This window comes from Passer domesticus, chromosome 14, assembly GCF_036417665.1.
Source record: "Passer domesticus isolate bPasDom1 chromosome 14, bPasDom1.hap1, whole genome shotgun sequence".
NCBI classification, from domain to species: domain Eukaryota; kingdom Metazoa; phylum Chordata; class Aves; order Passeriformes; family Passeridae; genus Passer; species Passer domesticus.
Genome location: NC_087487.1, coordinates 16,127,787 through 16,144,591, shown reverse-complemented (window position 1 = coordinate 16,144,591; position 16,805 = coordinate 16,127,787). Strand labels below are relative to the sequence as shown.

The 16,805-nt window shown below is 39.4% G+C and overlaps 1 long non-coding RNA gene across 1 annotated transcript; it reads right to left on the bottom strand.

The window, feature by feature from the left end:
• Positions 1-1,177: 1,177 nt before the first annotated feature.
• On the bottom strand, positions 1,178-16,365 carry LOC135280549 (uncharacterized). The gene is made up of 4 exons (XR_010347435.1): positions 15,644-16,365; positions 10,613-10,733; positions 7,859-7,932; positions 1,178-1,596 (listed from the first exon to the last, which is right to left on the bottom strand). It is a non-coding gene; the product is annotated as an uncharacterized LOC135280549 (long non-coding RNA).
• Positions 16,366-16,805: the final 440 nt, after the last annotated feature.

Sequence of the window (16,805 nt, the reverse complement as noted above, 5' to 3'; positions counted from 1 at the left end):
TATTGAAAGTGGAGAAAAGCAGTTCTGGATCAGAAAAATTTTACCAAAACAGCACTTATTCTACCTTAAACCATAATTCTCCTCTCACTGGTATTTCTGTGAATCAGAAGCAACAGTAACCCATTCATTGAGCCAACCCTCGCGAAGCCGCACAAAGAGAGGGGAGATCGCGCCTCTTGTCAACCCCATCTTTACCCATCATGAGAAAAATATCATTTTTGCTTGCAAGGAGACCCAGGAAATTTTACCAACACAGAAAACAACCAACACACTACCAATTCTAAAGTCCAGAGGGTTTGTCCATGTGCATTTTCAATGTGGGCCTGTGTGAATACACGTTGAAAATGCAGATGGACAAACCCTCTGGAGTTTAGGAACGGAGCCACCGCTCAGAAACACCAGCAGGAATTTTCCCTTTGGTTTCAGGACATCCCGAGCTCCTCTGTAAACTTTTTCACTCACAACATCCAAGCCACCAAAAGAAAACAAACCCACTGTGCACACCAGGGGCTGCGCTTAGCAACCTCCACATGCAAGTGCAAGGCAAGTCACAGCACCTTTGGAGCCAGGGCTTTTCAGATGCAAATGGGCTCGCACTGGACTGGTTTTACCAGCTGTGGGGTTCAATGCACTCAACCCCCCACCCAGAAGTGAGAATGGCACAGAAAGCTGTAAACCAACTGGTGCTCAGCTGCAAGTGTGTTGTGCTTGCGCAGACTGTTGCATAAACAAAAGAATTTATTCAGAGAGTGATGGACATGAATTTATGCATGTAACCTCTGGCTCGGGGAGATGGATCTCCAGCCTTTGGCTGGTGGTTTTTTGCATCACTATTCAAACTTTGAAAACCCAAAATGTGTACAGGTAACCTGGAGAGATAGATGGAAAAATAAAAATAAGTATATAAGAAGGGGGAAAAAAAAAGAAATCAAAGCATCATTTCAGTTACTCTTCGGCATTTCAGTTAACATTTCATTTTAGAAAAATAAGAGAATCAAAGAAAACTTTTAAAACTCAAAGTGTGATGAAAAGCAAGAAAATGAGAGAGAAAAATTTTCAGCACTGCCCTGACATTTCTGAATGAAAATTTTTAATTACCTGTAAAAATATGACACATTGTTTTGGCACAGCAGAGAGCTTTCTCCAGGGAAGACAGAAGTTCACTTCTAGAAAAAAAACCCGCCTCAAAATGCAAATTTTTTCTAAAGTAATTTTAGACAAAAATGCAAAACTGGTGCCTGTACAGCATCTACCAACAGCATTGGAATATCCAACTGATTCCCTGTTAATTAGGGTGATGGGGACAGGATTTAGTGTGATGGCAGAAGTAGATCCTCCTTGCTTAGCAGAGCACAACAAGGCACATGACAAATCTTATCCATATTTCTTTGTACTACACAAAGCACATTCTAAACCACACAGAGAAGCATGTGCTGCCTGCAGCTATTTTAATGCAGGGGCCAGATATATTGAAGCTGCACTGAGTTTCCCCTATCAGATTGCACTCCAACTCCAGCACAGTTGTCAGACTTTCTACTGCTCTTCTTCTCCTGGTTCTTTCCCACCACAATATGGGCATGCTGTAGCGTCTCTCGTCTGAAAAGGAAAACATACACACTCTAGCCCACTCCTGTCTCTCCAATCACTGCTTCCTCTCATGTTCATTGTACAAGCTGTTTATAGCTGCTGTCAGTTCTCCTTCCATTTTGTCCTAAACTGTTCCTAATCTAATTTCTGCCCATTACACTCAATTGACACAGTTTCCACCAGTCTCCAGTCAGCTCTTCTGAGTCAAAGCACCAACCATACCCTTCTCTTTTTGCCAAGGTCCTTTTGACAGAGTTTTCCATAATGTTCTTCATTAGTTTCCTATTCTTTCACTGTCCTGACACCCACCTTCTGTGTTCTCCTATAGCCTTATCCTTACACCGCTCAACGTCCTGTGAAGGTTTAGCCTTGTCACTTGGACCCATTTTTCTCTTCCTACCCTCGTCTCTGGGCCAGTTCAGGTAGGAAATGCAATCATTTCATACTGATGCCTGTTTACCACGTGCATCCCATCCATCCCTTCCCAGCACCTCCACACAGAAACTGAGAAACCAGCTCAAGCTTCAGTGTAACAAGCAGGGCACTGAGTGTCCTCCTTGGCTCCCCCAACACCACCCCTTGTTTACTCACCATGGACATCACCCCTACCTGCCTACCCCTCAGCCCCAGCCTTCACTTTTGAAGATGACCTTGCTCAAAGTACTTCTCTAAAACACAGCCTTGCCTGTGCTGGCCAAACCTTGTCATCGTGGAATCGTGATTAACAAAACGTCTTTCTCCACAGCTTTGACAAGCACAACCTTGCCCCGCTCGTATCCTTTCAGAATATTCCCATAAATGGGCTTTTCCTAGCCCACTGCTTTGACTATGTCACCCCTCTCTCCCCATCCCTCTGCTGCCCTCCCCCGCCAACCTGCATCAAACATAAGCTACTTGTCCTCACATTCAAGGCCCTTCAGAGATAATACCTATGTACCAATCATCTCTTTTTCTTTGTCAGGAAGCTGAACCTCATCTCCAAGGAGCCAATAATGCCAGCTTCCAGCACACACTTGTTATATTTTTTCAAACAAGCACCTTTCCACTGTCACACATCCTGCCCTTCACTCTTGGGAGAAAACATCTATAGAGATACCTCATTATATGTCTTCAAATCCTTCTTAAATTTTTTTTTTTTCTTTTTGAGGGCTGCAAAATCCCTGAGAACTGTCCTAGCTGCTGCTAGGATAAGACCACTGCCAAACATGCTAACTGGTATTAAGCTATTCATTCTAAATCCTTTTTGTGTGCAGGTATCACCTCCCCTCCAACACGTAAGTTGTAAGCTCTTCGGGGTGTGGATTGTCTTTTTGATTTGTGTTTGCACAGTGTGTAGCACAACAGAGTCCTGACCCTTACCAGATTCTATGGAAGTGAAAAAAAAGTGGCGAATGGGATGTTAGAGAAAGGGTTAATCAGTTTACATCAATTAGTTGGTAACCAGATACCTTTCTGGGACAAATTACAGGCTAATTAGACTGTCCTAATGATGTCATGTTTCCATCTTGCACTTTACTTGTTAAGACGTTGTAGTGCCCTGCTGAGAAAAGCATGTGGGTGGAACTTCTGTAAAAGTGATCTCTTTCCCCCTACAATTTTTGAAATTTTAATTATATTTTTCTTTTTTAATTATACTTTTTTTTAAAATTACATGTCAAAGAATTTGCAAATTTGGGTGATTAAAAAAACAAAACTATCCTTCCAAATTATCTTTTGACTAGTTCTATTCTGAATTTGTCTTTTATGATTATGAACTCTTTCAGATGTTGTGGCTACACAACTATATTCTGCTCCTTCCTGAGGAAATTCAAAAACCTCAACAGAAGTAAAGACAGGTAACCACTCGAAGCCAAACAAGTCACTTGTTCAGGATGGTAAACTTTTTGATGTACATTGCTTTCTCACTGATTCTAATATAATAATTACAAGCAATCTCTAATAATAATACAGCCAATAATTAGTGATGAATGGAATAATTATCAACAATAGTTAGCACTGAAAAATACTCTCCATGCTGAAACTTCTTTGTGAGCCAAGTGTTATTTCAGAACAAGCTGGTATTTAAGAAGAAAATTACCTGTATTGTTATATCCACAAGCTTTCATTTCTCTTTGGAAGGTACGTGGGTGTGATTTGTGCAATTCTCACTATATGTGGAGCAAAATATGACACACAGAATCTGAATGTGCAAAAGCACATACAGATAAGAGAAGCTGTATTTAAGGCTGCATATTACCACTTGCAACATAAACTCTCTTTTGAAACTTTTTTTTCAGAGCAAGTGGCTGTCTCTGTAGACCACCAGTGAACCATTACCACCACTTTTCTTGTGACCATGGTGTTTACTGAAACTTTATCTGAAAATTTAGTATCTGCCTTGTCCTCCTCGCAGCTTGAATTTCATCTGCATCAGCTACTGGGAAGGGAATTAATTTGTGCACCAAAGCTCAGGCTTTGCCATCACCTCATGAGTGCTCCTCAGGATGTGCCAGCATGCACTGGTGTGAAAAACAATTGAAAATATGATACTACGAAGTTTTTAAGGTCCAGGACATGCACATCAATTCCTCTTCTGTCACTTTCAAACGAGTCACTAATGCTGCCTTTTTTGTTAATCATTGAAACAAAATGAAGGGAAGACAAAGATTTCTTATTTGTCTCCTTTCATTCTCAGGGGTTTGGGTTTATTTCCCCAGGTGTTGTTTATATGGAAATGCTGGTTTCTTGCAGCCTTGGTTTCCTTCACAGCCAATCTCCAAATATTCACCAAGGCAGCAATGGCAGCACCAGTGAGAGGGGCAGACCCACCATGACTTGTCCTTATGGGGGTGATCTGTGGGCACTGTCCCCATGTTCTCCAGGGCCCACACAAATGCAGAGTAATTAAAAAAGGCATGATTTCAGGAAACATGGCCTAAACTAGTTTAAATCTTTATCATCTACCCCAGCCTGTAAGTATGCCCATGCCTTGTCCCACAGACCCGCTGATGGTGCAGATTTTCCTGCAGCTCAGCTCTAAATGACTGACTTCTTCCTTATAAAAACGATCTCATTAAGTAAAATTATCCCATTGTTTCAACACTTTCTTCCACAAACCCATTTAAGCACCAGTTTAAAACCTAACACCAAGCAGTTATTTCTGCTGTTACCATCTGTTGCATATAGACTTGAGCAAAGAATTTACGTACAGTCTGTCCAAAAGTGAAAAGGGCAAGATAGAAAAAAAAAAAAAAATCCGTAATCCTATACCACCCCAGAGATCTTAAAATTGGCTTATTCTGCCTGCATTCAACTGGAACTATCAGCAATTTTTCAGGAAAATCTTGTCTAATGACATTCCCCAAAGGTTCATTGACATGCTCTTTTCTGATCAGAATAAATGGTGAAAAAAAGCCCTTTATTTTTTTCCCTTTCATGCCAGGATTTTGGTGGCTATTTAGCCTTCTTGTTTTTATTTTGCTTCTTAGTGAAAGTCAAATATTTGGGCTAATTCTTTGGAGCCAAACTGATAAAATTTGGAAGATGACAGGTAGAACAGGCAACATTCTCACTACACTGAACTTAAAAATATGGATATTTAAGTGATGATATCCAGAAAAATATAAGCATAAAGCCTTTCAAATGCAGTCCTGCCTTAGCTACAATTTCCACCTATCATCTTTAGAATATTCTTAATGAATACATAGTGAGAAATAGTATACATACTGTCTATCCATAAATAGGACTTAACACATCCTCAAGTGCATTAGGTGAAAGTCATGAATTGCTGAAGAGTTTTCAGACTAGTTACTGTACTTGGTAGGTCATATTTGAAACACAGAAGTCTCATCTGTACTTCAACAAATTCATTAATAAATTATCCAAACATCTGTATTTGTTTACAAATACATTTGAATATACATGTACATGTTTTCTATGGCAAGCATGTTCAATAAAAAATGTTTTAGTTTATTAACTGGCCTCTATTTGAAAAAATGCAATGAGATACATCACTGTCTTGCCCAAGAACTGAAGATCAGCATGAACAGACTGTTCTGCTGCACTGTTTCCTAGCAAAGAAAATATTCAGACTATTGTGCTACTCTTCTGCACACCAATATCAGTCATTAGGTGCTTTAATTGAATATAGTCACCTACAGAAGACATACTTATCCATGGGCTGTGCTGAAGAACTGGGGTGCAAAATCAAGATCAAACCTAAGATAAAGTCTCAGTGATCTAACTCAGGCCTTAAACAACCCCCAGTTTCTCAACATAGGAGTTGCATGCAGTTAAGCAGGGGAGAAAAGGAAAGGAATTTATGGCATCAAGATTAATGTCTGAACTGCTGATTCAGGCCCTGAAGAAGGTCTTCTGATTTAACCAGGAGTTCTGTTTAGGTAGGTGATGCAAGGAGGAGGAGGGCTCCAAGCTTTAGTGGTGCAATGCCACAGCACTTCCAGCAACAGCAATTCAGCTCCAAAAGGGCCACAAAGCTGCCGCTTCGCAGCAGCATCCCGTTCTTAATTAACATTTTTGGAAAGACTGCAATTCAGCTGTATGGCCATTCCATCTCAATTGATAGCTGACTGGAAGTGATTTTCACAGCTGGGCTGCCCATCCAAAGCCCAGGGAGGATGCAATATCCCTAATTCTGCAGCCCTGTATACAACCGTAATTAATATTTCTGGAAGTGCTGCATGGCAGCTCGGTGACCACGCTACCTCACTCAGGATCCAGTTGGATCCTGGGCTAGAGCTGAGCTCTGTACCCAGTGGGGCAAGAGCACAAACAGCTGATGCTGCCACAAGTCAGTTTTGACCTCTCTGCTGGTACCTTCCAGAATACCACTGGTAATTTAGAGTAAATGACAAGTCTTGAAAATTAGACATTCTTAGCAACACCTCAACCATGAAACAAATATATATTGAAAAAAATCATCAGTGTCTATTACACAGCATTACAATAGTATATTTCCAATCACACATGTCCCATAATTGCAGTGCTCCCAATGAGTTCCACAGGGCTGGGTCTGGTTTCCCAGTCCCACTAAAGTTCTGCTCTTCTAAAATATTTAATTGTTGCTACAACTCCCAAGTAGGGCAGTAACAGCACATTGTGCAGCACGTCTGTACACATATGAAGTGTGTATTGCCAGCTCCTCTAGAGGAGGAAGACTTGGTCTCACACTGAAAGAATATTCTTCAATTAACATAATTAGGCCATATTAATTATGGATGTCTGACAGAATCTGCACAGGAGTTTAACATGCTAAAATGTATTATTAGAGTTTTGACTGTGGGATCTTTCTGCTGTATCATATTGAGTATGGGACATGAGACCATGGAACTTTAAATGAGATGTGTATTTTTACACTCCTGCCAAAATATTCACACTCCTAAGGAACCCCACCAGCTTTAGTGGACAAAATTAAGAAAAACTCTTTTGGGTTTGGTGATATATGAAGCATATTGCTGATAAAACTGGAATACGCTCAAAATAGAAGGTTTGTGTAGGTGCTAATGTATGTCATATTTCAAAGCCGTGCATCAATGCTTGTTACTGAAGGCAAATCAGGCCAAACTTAGATTTCTTTCCCTGGGATTTCCAAAGTTCAGAGATCAGACACGGCCAGAGAGTTAAGTGAAACCTCATAAAAGGCAGTGAAACCAAAGTCAGCTGAGGCCCAAGCTGTGGATTTCTCATTTGATGCTTTTGTTTGTACAAGGCTTGCTTTCCCTCCTCACCATTTACAAAGTGTGGATTCGATGGCACATATTCCCCATGTGTTTAATGCTTTTCAAGGCAAATTGCATAAAAAAGGAATTTGTTCTATGCCCATTCTGCTTTGTAACATTTGTAAGTGTTCCCTTGCTTACTTTATATCTCTTGTTATATTAATCTTGTTCCCCTGGAATGAGAAAGGGCTAGGGAGTGGGGTGGGGGATTGATTGTTTGTTTGTTTTATTCTAACCACCAACCGAAACCAAAGGCATTAGAAGTGCCCAATGAGGGGAATGAGAGAAGATCACCAAGTCAGGCCACTAAACAAAACAAAAGTGTGTGTGTGTGTATGGGGGGAGGGAGGAGATTAATCTTATTAGGATCGTATATCATGAGGTTGTCAGGTGTGAAAGCAAACGAATGGCCTCTGTTTATCTGAGCTAAACCGTGTGGTTCACCAAAAGACTCACTCCAAGCAGGGTTGGTTTTTTTTTACCCTTAATAAATTGGCCAAGTCGGTGCAGAATGTTGATAATGAAGTATGTGCAAGGGAGGTCTGAGCTCTTACCTTCCAGTGTTTAGATGCAACCAAGCCTTTTTTTTTCCCCCCTCCTTTTTTTATCACAGCTGATTCAGAAAGCCCTTTGGAAAGATGAAGTAGGTAGAAATCAAAATAAATGGATTCTATTAAAACCAGCAATGCATCAACTGCTTGATAAAGTGATTAATAAACAGCTTAGGATGGTGATTGATTAAACTCTTTAATCAAAGTGCTAAACTGACTTAATATGGATAGTTTCAACATGTTCAAAGTATACATTTTCTCAGGCGAGGGTTCAGAGTTGTTTATGTAACTTTTCTGAAGTGTATCCCACAGGTCTCACCTGCAGATAGTGAGGACTGAGGAATGTGGAAGTATTATAAAGCACCACATACATCGCATTAGCTGCTGAAAGTTTGCAAGGAAATTATTCTGTTTTCACCAGACAAACACTGGGTTTTATTGCAGTGAAAGAGAACAGTAAAAAATAAAAGTCAGCTTTTGAACTATTCTGTGGAGCATGAGCAGGCTGAGAAGGAGTGTGGAATCTAAACCCAACAGTGACAGAAAGGGATTACTTTCTGTAAAGGAGAGTTTACTGACTTACTGCAAAAGAACTTATTTCATTTGTTCTGATATCTGATGTCATTTTCACACAATCAGTCAGTCATCAGCTGGGCTCATTAGCTTAATTCATTATTCCAGGATCCATAGAAGGCTCTGCAATTCCGTAGGCACACATGTGCCCAGCACCACCTACTCTCAAAACTTTTTGTCATCTGAATAGAGTAGCACGTCAGCTGTCATTCAGAATTACAGAAGAAAAAAGTTTTGAAGGATGACCTGAATATATCAAAAATCTAAAAACAACCCTAAAACAAAATGCCAAAAGCAACTGTGGAAAACTAAAGTCTGTCCTGCTTTTGATGCCAGCATCGGGGGAGGGAGGAATCCTGACTCACGAGCTTCCAAAGCTGCCTAATCGCTTTGAACACTGAGATTTAGAAAGTTTTAAAAATCCCTATACAATTATTTTTAGAACTTGATCTGTGGAGACTTCCTTCTTTTTTTTTTGTTTTGGTTTTCTTTGGTTTTTTTTTTTTTTTCTTTTAACTTAGTGTTGGCTATCAAAAAAAAAAAAAAATAAGCTGCCTCTTAAATTGGCCATTCCACACAGTAAAAAAATATGTGGTAAAAGGAAGAGTCCCCATTCAATTTGCTTCAATCTGAAGACCTGTGATAGCTCTGGAAGCCTGGCCTGTAATCTAAATGTCTGTAGCCTTGTAAAAAGTAATAAACATTAGTATACTTTTAATGCACCATAACAATTTTTAAGCTCGAACTATCAATCACTATTACACAGAGCCTCTTCCTGCACACAAGCCAAAGTGTTTCAGGTAGCAATATAATTATCCTGTTATGAGCATATATAAAACAAACACCCCGTATAAGACCTTGCAAGAGCAAGGTACTTCACATTCAGAATCCCTGGAGGAGGGGCAATTCTGCAAGAGAAAACTAATAATGTGTAATGGTCTGAGCGAATCTGCACAGGGATTTCCAATAGTCTCATCATTGTAAAATATATGGGACAAACAAATCACTTAAATAGCTTGGAAAGTGGCTGTGCAGTGTTTTATAAACAATCAATAGAGCTTTAAAATCAATATCTTGATGAACCACCAGCCATTGGAGGTTATTAAGCAGAGTGACTTTTCTATAGGAATATACAACTGGAACAGCTATTTGAGAATAGATTTAAACCCACCTTGCTCCACCTCCTGCTTCCTCCACTGAAATAAGGCAGATATCTATAGGAAAGCCATGCACACAGTACCATGAAATAAAGTAATTTCTCCCATACTGCACTGTCACCTCAGACCTGAACTGTGAAGACTTTAAGGCTTTGTATAGAGTTAAAAATTTTACAAGTGTTAGGTACTTGCAGTCTCTTATATTTTCTTACAGTGCTTTTATTCATAGTGCCAAAAGACAGCATAGAAATTAAATTTATACAGAGGCTCTTTCAACTGCAGAGTTATTTCTGAAGCAGCAATCCACAAATGCTTACTTAATATGCTAAAACTCCAGCGAGTAACACAAACTTATCACACCCAAAACGAGCCATCCAGAAAAGATCTGCCCATGGACAAAACCAAATAAAAGCATGGGTGAAATGGGGAAAGGGGATGGATACAGACACTACAAAAAACAATTCCAAAATATAGAAAGCTGAACTTTAGACAAGATGTGGAATTCACAGAATCACTGAATGACTGGGGTTGACAGGGACCTTAAAGATCATCTGATTCCAACTCTCTTACCACGAGCAGGACATTTTCCACAAGACCTTGTGCCTTTTATAAAGCTACTAGCATCATGTAAAGCATTGGAAATAAGAAAAGAGATGGTTTGATAGTTATAAACAAAGGCCAAAAGCCTCTCACAAGAGCAGCATTTTTTATTTCTACAGTGTAAGTACTTGATGCCCTCTAGACTAAAGTCTTCTGGCAAGCTGCACTTAATTGACATAAACAATTCACAGCACCACCCATCAAATGAAGTTTTACAAAAGAGACCAATTAGATAACTATATGCACAATTCTGGGATGTATCTGGGAGTCACATATGGTACTTCTTGCCACTGTTTTCAAAATAAGTCTGTATTTCAGACAACGTTATAATGCAATTAATACTGAGTGCCTGTATTTTTGTAATATTGTTTCTTCAATGTCTAAATTTAATAAGGGCACCACCATTTGGAGTTTCCCCTCTACTTACCTCCTCTAGAAATCTGTATCTCATTTCAATTTGCACATACTGCAAGACAGATTCCTTTTAATTCCTTGTGTTATGGCAGGTTTTGACAAGTAGGTGATATTCAACAGAGCACACTTTAGACCTGGAGGGCCATGAAGAAAGGAAGATTCTTTCTCTCAGTTCTTTTATTATGCTTATGCCTACCATATCTGTCCCCCTCCAATTACTCAGGGTGGAATTTACAGATATGTGCACCCATATCTGCAAAAACTCCTTTTCATTGAATAAGGAGAAAGGGTCAGAGATACAGCAGCATAAAGAGATTATGGCCATTCTCAGTCCCGGAGAGATTCCCCAGGACACTTTTTATGAGCACAGACTTGGGACCAGATTTGCAAATGACAGTACTGTGAACCTGGGTTAAGTTCTGAATACCATCAATTATCATAACAATATGAAAACAACTGCGTAACTGGGAGTAATTTAATCAAACATCCTCAGTTTTTCTCATTTTATGTGACTGTTTTGCCACATGCAATGTCCAGGAATAATTAATACCCTGGGCAAAAATCTTAACCCTTGGTACAGTACGAGAAAGCAATTGGTCTTGCAGTATTTCAAATGCCATTCAAAACAGAAAGCACCAGAAAATTAAAGTCCCCTTTGGCTGCAGCTTCCTGCAACACCAGAGTATTTGGATTCATGTAAAACTTTCAAGTGAAATTCCTCCAGAACAGCTGAAACACCTTGCAGCTGGCCCTAACATTTAGGAGGCTGGTAATTTTTTTCTTCTACAGTTGAGGCCCAGAGTTTTAATCTTTGCTTCATATGACTTTGAACACAGGAGTCTTTCCTCACTATGGCATCCTCCACTGATAAAGCAAAACACTTTCCACATTTTTCCTGGCTGCTGCTGCAAGAGCAGTGAAAGTCGTATTTCAGGCTCCAACTTAAGCAAAATACAATTTTTAGGATCTAAACCAAAGGGCATGAAAGCCAAAAGGAACCCTTGCACCTCACAAACCCTGAGAACACCAGAGAGAGTTCATATGGTCTTTGACTCTCTTGTAACACATTCACCATTTTCAACTTTCTGGCACCTTAAAAGTTTTATGTTTGCCAGATTTTAAACATTTTCATCAATCCATCTCTGTATATATGTTCAAAGTTTTCTCAAATCAGATTTCCTTTACTGCTATGGGAAAAAGTTGAGATTTATCCTTTCACTTTTTAGAAAAGCAGATGTCTATAGCAAGATCTAGGACTCTCTATTCAGACAACAGAGAAGAAAAGAAGCATTTGCTTTCTGTCATCTCTAAACCACCCAGCACATCAAAGTTCAAAGAAAGACTTTATCCCATCACTTTTCCTTTCAAGATCAACTAATGATCCCAATACAACCAAACTATGAATTCTCCTTTATAAATACATTGTAAGAAAGAAAGATGAGGAGACCCTATTTTTTAAGGGGAAACAATATTTCTGCATGTGTATGTTCAGGGCTAACGAGCAACACCATCTGCAAGGCTGGAATATTTTCACACTCCTTTCTATTATACAAAACAATAAACCCTCTCCAGCTGATTTCTCTCATTGTGGAATGCAAATTGCCTATAAAAGACCTCAGGGTGTGAGAAGACACTTATCAAACAGATATTACACATCCTCTCATAGCAACTATACTATCAACTATGCAATTTTAAATATATTAAGGATAAAAAGGTATCAACAAACCTGCTTTTTTTGGTTATAATAATCACCATCTGAAGCACCTCTGTGTGTCAAGCCACTGCTTTGGATAGTGATCTTTGTCACTTTAACTCTGAGACAGCATCTGCTTCATGTCAGGTGAAGAAGTAAATTTTCATTAAAAGAGCGGAAAACAAAATTAAGTAATTTTTAATGTGTAAAAAGGGAGTACTTCCACCTTGATGTAACAGATGCTGTAACAGAACATGGAAAAGATGCATCTTACACAAAAGTTTATTATGTAAAGGTAAACACACTATTACAGAAACTGAGTTCATTAACATTTTGATACAGAGTCGAATTCCCACAAATTACATTCACTGTTCATGGTGCACTCGTGGAGTAACTGATCCCCTGAAAGAACCAGTTTCATGACTTTGATTGCAAGATCTTCCCTACTCAAATAATTCTGGAAATCAGGTGTGGATCTTTAAAAAATGAGGTCTTAATGAAGTAAGAGATTCAGCAGAACAAACCAGATTACTGTCATCAGCCTGAACTGCTGAAGCACAAACAGCACTTTCAATAGTGTGGGTTAGTTTTATTCCAACTACATTGCTTTTAAAGCACACCAGTTAAAAGTCACTGAGAAGACTAACCATGGAGCTCTCCACAACCTGAAATTCAACTTCCTTGTTCTTACAGGAAAGCAATTAAGATCCAGTCATTTTTAATGCTTCATAAATAATCTTCACACTTGCTGTTAAGTTAATTAATATAATCAGTAATGCCAAACGCATCAAAATGAAACTTATTTTGCAAACATGCAAAATGTTCTGCCTCATTGCCTCTCTATCAAAATTAAATGTCATTTTGCTAACAACTTTTGCAAAGTTTTAATTTCAATCCCTTTTGATCACGCATCTCACCAAAAAAATGATACAACTAATCCAAAGTATAGTTGTGTTTTTCTGACAGAGTCCAAGTGTCATGGGAACACTACTTGAGCACTTACAGCCTGAATCTGCAAAAAGTTCTGGGGTCAAGTTACTGATGTCCTTAAGTGTTTCATATCAAAGCATTGGGTATTATTCATTGACCTTCACTGAATTGCCAGAAATTGCTTTTATGTGAAATGAGAGTAATGTAGAGGCTAAATTGTTCATTACTAGCAATGCAAATAAAAACCCAACATTATCTGTAAGAATTACAAGTAGAAAGTCCCTATAACAGGCAAGAAACAAAATCACACTTTTGGAACAGAAAGTTCATAACTATTTTGATGACCACAGACCAGCACTCAGCTTTCTCATTCTGTGCACAGAGTTCACACATTCATATGATAATTGCTCAAAACCAAAAGATACAGAGAATAATTGTAGGGTTTATTTTGTGCTCCTGTGCACCCTGGGAAATCCAAGTGTGGGGAGGTTCACAGGCTGAGAGGCGCCACTGGGATGCTGTCAGCTGCATCAGGGGCTCAACAAATCTCCATGTGCCTGATGTGCTGCCCACATTTTGGGGTCTGCTCTGAGCTTTTTGAGACCCTCCACTATGGGGATGCATTCTCTCCTCCTGAAAGCTGCCTGGAAGTCTGTCTGCAGCCCACCAGCAGAGAGTTGAGTTCCTACAAATGCTGTTATTCACTGGCTGTTTTCCTGCATTGCATCAACATCTCACAGGCATAGGAAATTTCATTAAATGATATTCAGGAGCCTGCCAAAATGATAAAACAAGAAGAATCACCTAACCTTTCAATGTTGTTTCCCACTCATTAGAAGATGTGGAGATTATTTAGTGGATATTCCATGTGCTGTTATTACAATTAGGCTTGTAGGAAAATTCCACAGCTGGGCCCTTATTTTATTCAAAGATGATCACCAGGAAATCAAGAATGATTGTCAAGAAAATATGAAATCTGCAAGACAGTGGCAACTCATGTTCCCTAGCAGCTGACAGATTTTGGGTATCTCCTAGCTACATACAGTACTTGGTTCTTCAAGACATTAAAATAATTAGTAAAATATATAAATAAACTGATATAAAGAATATATTTAGCATTAAACTCCCCTTTTTGTGGGATATCTATATGCACATTGTAGGTTTTAACAGTTTACTTTATTTACAGTTCTTCAAATAAACTTACTGGCTGATACACTACATGAGCTGTTCCTCATAGAGAACATGGCAGGTACCAAGCAATTAAATAGCTGAACTGTGATATTTACTGGTGAATCACAGGCCTCTGTTTCTCTGAGCAGGAAACAAAATCTCCCTTCACTTCAAACAAAGTTTCCTTTCACAGTTTTCAGCAGTGCTATCCACCACTGCATCCAATACAAAACCAACAACATTTCTAGTGGCCTTCATGAATTCAAGCTTCTTCTGTGTCGCAAAACGCAAAAAAGTTGCTCCTTGCACAATGTTTTTGAATATATTAATTTAATCTTGCCCACAAATAAAAATCCAGGGTGAAACACAAAGGCAGAGCCCCAGGTGATTTTAATAGTTTTAAAGGTCTACATCATAAATTTATTCATCATCAATGACTTCTGCATCTTTCTAAAAGGCTTCAAAAAATAAAAAAAAACATTACTGCTCATAGCCATTTCTCTGAACTCCATTTACACAAATGTTCAGGAACCAGGACCACAGGGAACTGAACAGATCTAATCAAAACCTCAATTGCTTCTAATTTACAAGCAAGTTTTTCTGTACTTAGGCAAGACCCATGTCTCAGATCTTCAGTAACCTCCCCAAAATGACAAGGAAGAAATTCATCCAGGTTTGATGGAGACCAAGACCAAGTCAATGCTGAAGCAAACACTATTGCTGGGTTGGAATTAACATTCACCTTGTTTATTAAACACCTCAAAATCCAGGTTATGTGCGCAAAACCCATCCCACTGAAGCAAACCCAAATCATAACACTTCCTGAAAATAATTCATGTTTTAAAATTGAAGTTGCTTGCCCATTAGCCACAAATGCTACAGCAGATTATGATGATGACAAGAAGTTAACTCAAACAGCACAGCACATCACACTGCTGGAACATCAGAACTGTTTCCAGCAGCCCTTTTGTTATTGCATGGCATTTTACCTTGGCTTGTTTTAATTATTTTTTTCCCTAAAATGACATTTTTCACCTCTAACCAGGTTTTAAATCAATGATTGCTTGTCAGTGCACATTTGCTTTCAAGTAATCTATTTTAAACACTTGCATTTCAATATATGATAGGAAGCTGAAGTCTTTACAAGCAAACACAAACCATGGAACACATCCCCAGAGCATGAAGGAATTCTACACACCTTTGACAAAACCTTTCACTTTCAGTAGGAAAAAAAATATGGACTGAACTCACCCATTGTTCCAGAATCCAATTCCAAGTCCTTCAATAACAGCTTCCACCCAGGAAGGCCTGAATCCTTCACCTGGAACTGGGGAAGCATAAACTGACCCAAACCTCTCAGCTCCACCCCACCTCTCCTTGCAGGAGGAAATGGAAATGCAATTTCCTCCTTCTGCAGTCAATTCTGGGATGAGCACAGGTTTTGCTGATGGATCTGGGCATTGCAAGCACCTGCCCCAACATGAGGGGAAGGGAGAGAAGGTGCAGAGCTTAATCTCTGCCTCTTCATTCTGAGAGGCACCTATGCTATCCCTAACACAGGGAATGGAGAGAATTCCAGGACAAGCAGGGCTGGAATGTAAGAAAGGGCAAGAAAAGAATGAGTTGAGGGAAGCTACATCAGATGCTTCATGTTCCTTTAGCTCTCTTCAGAAAGCCAGACTCCTGACATGAGCACAGTCCAGCAGGAGAGGTGACCCTGGCATTGCCCTCCCCTTAGACAGTGTGAAGCCACAGACTTCAGGAAAGGTGGATACAGCCCATCTAACTGTGCCTTTCCAGAGAGGTACACAGGCCTGACAGCAGGTTGGAATAAGAACTCTGGAATTTACTCTTCAGCCAGGAAACAATTCATAGCAAATAGGAGAAACTCAACTACTCAGACTTGAAAAGAAGCTCATGAATTTGAGCCCCGGCAAATACAGACTCTCTCATTATTCTTCAGCAATTGAAAAAAAAAAAAAAGAAAGAAAGAAAAAAAAAGTTAACACTGCTTTAAATTCCAAAAACACAGAGGCCAAGACACTCATCGACTTCTCGCGGGAGCAGGATCTGGCCCAGACACACGAAATGTTTCAAAGGCAGCCTTGGCTCACAACAAGGATCAGTCCAGACAAAAGTATTTGAGTCAGGGCATTGCCAGACAATCTTGCTGGTTGTCAGATCTGCAGTGTAATGACATGTCAATTTGATTCCTTTTGTGCGTGAGCCTGGAGCCTATCTTTGGGCCTGAATTCTTCTGTACTTTAGTTTTTCTTTTGTTCCAGTGGCACTTCTCCCAACATTACTTGACAATGAGTGATGCTCCACAACCCTGATCTTTCACACCCTGTTGGTGACCTATAACTTTTCATGCATAACCTTTGACCTGGACCCTGACAGTTTGATTTATTGT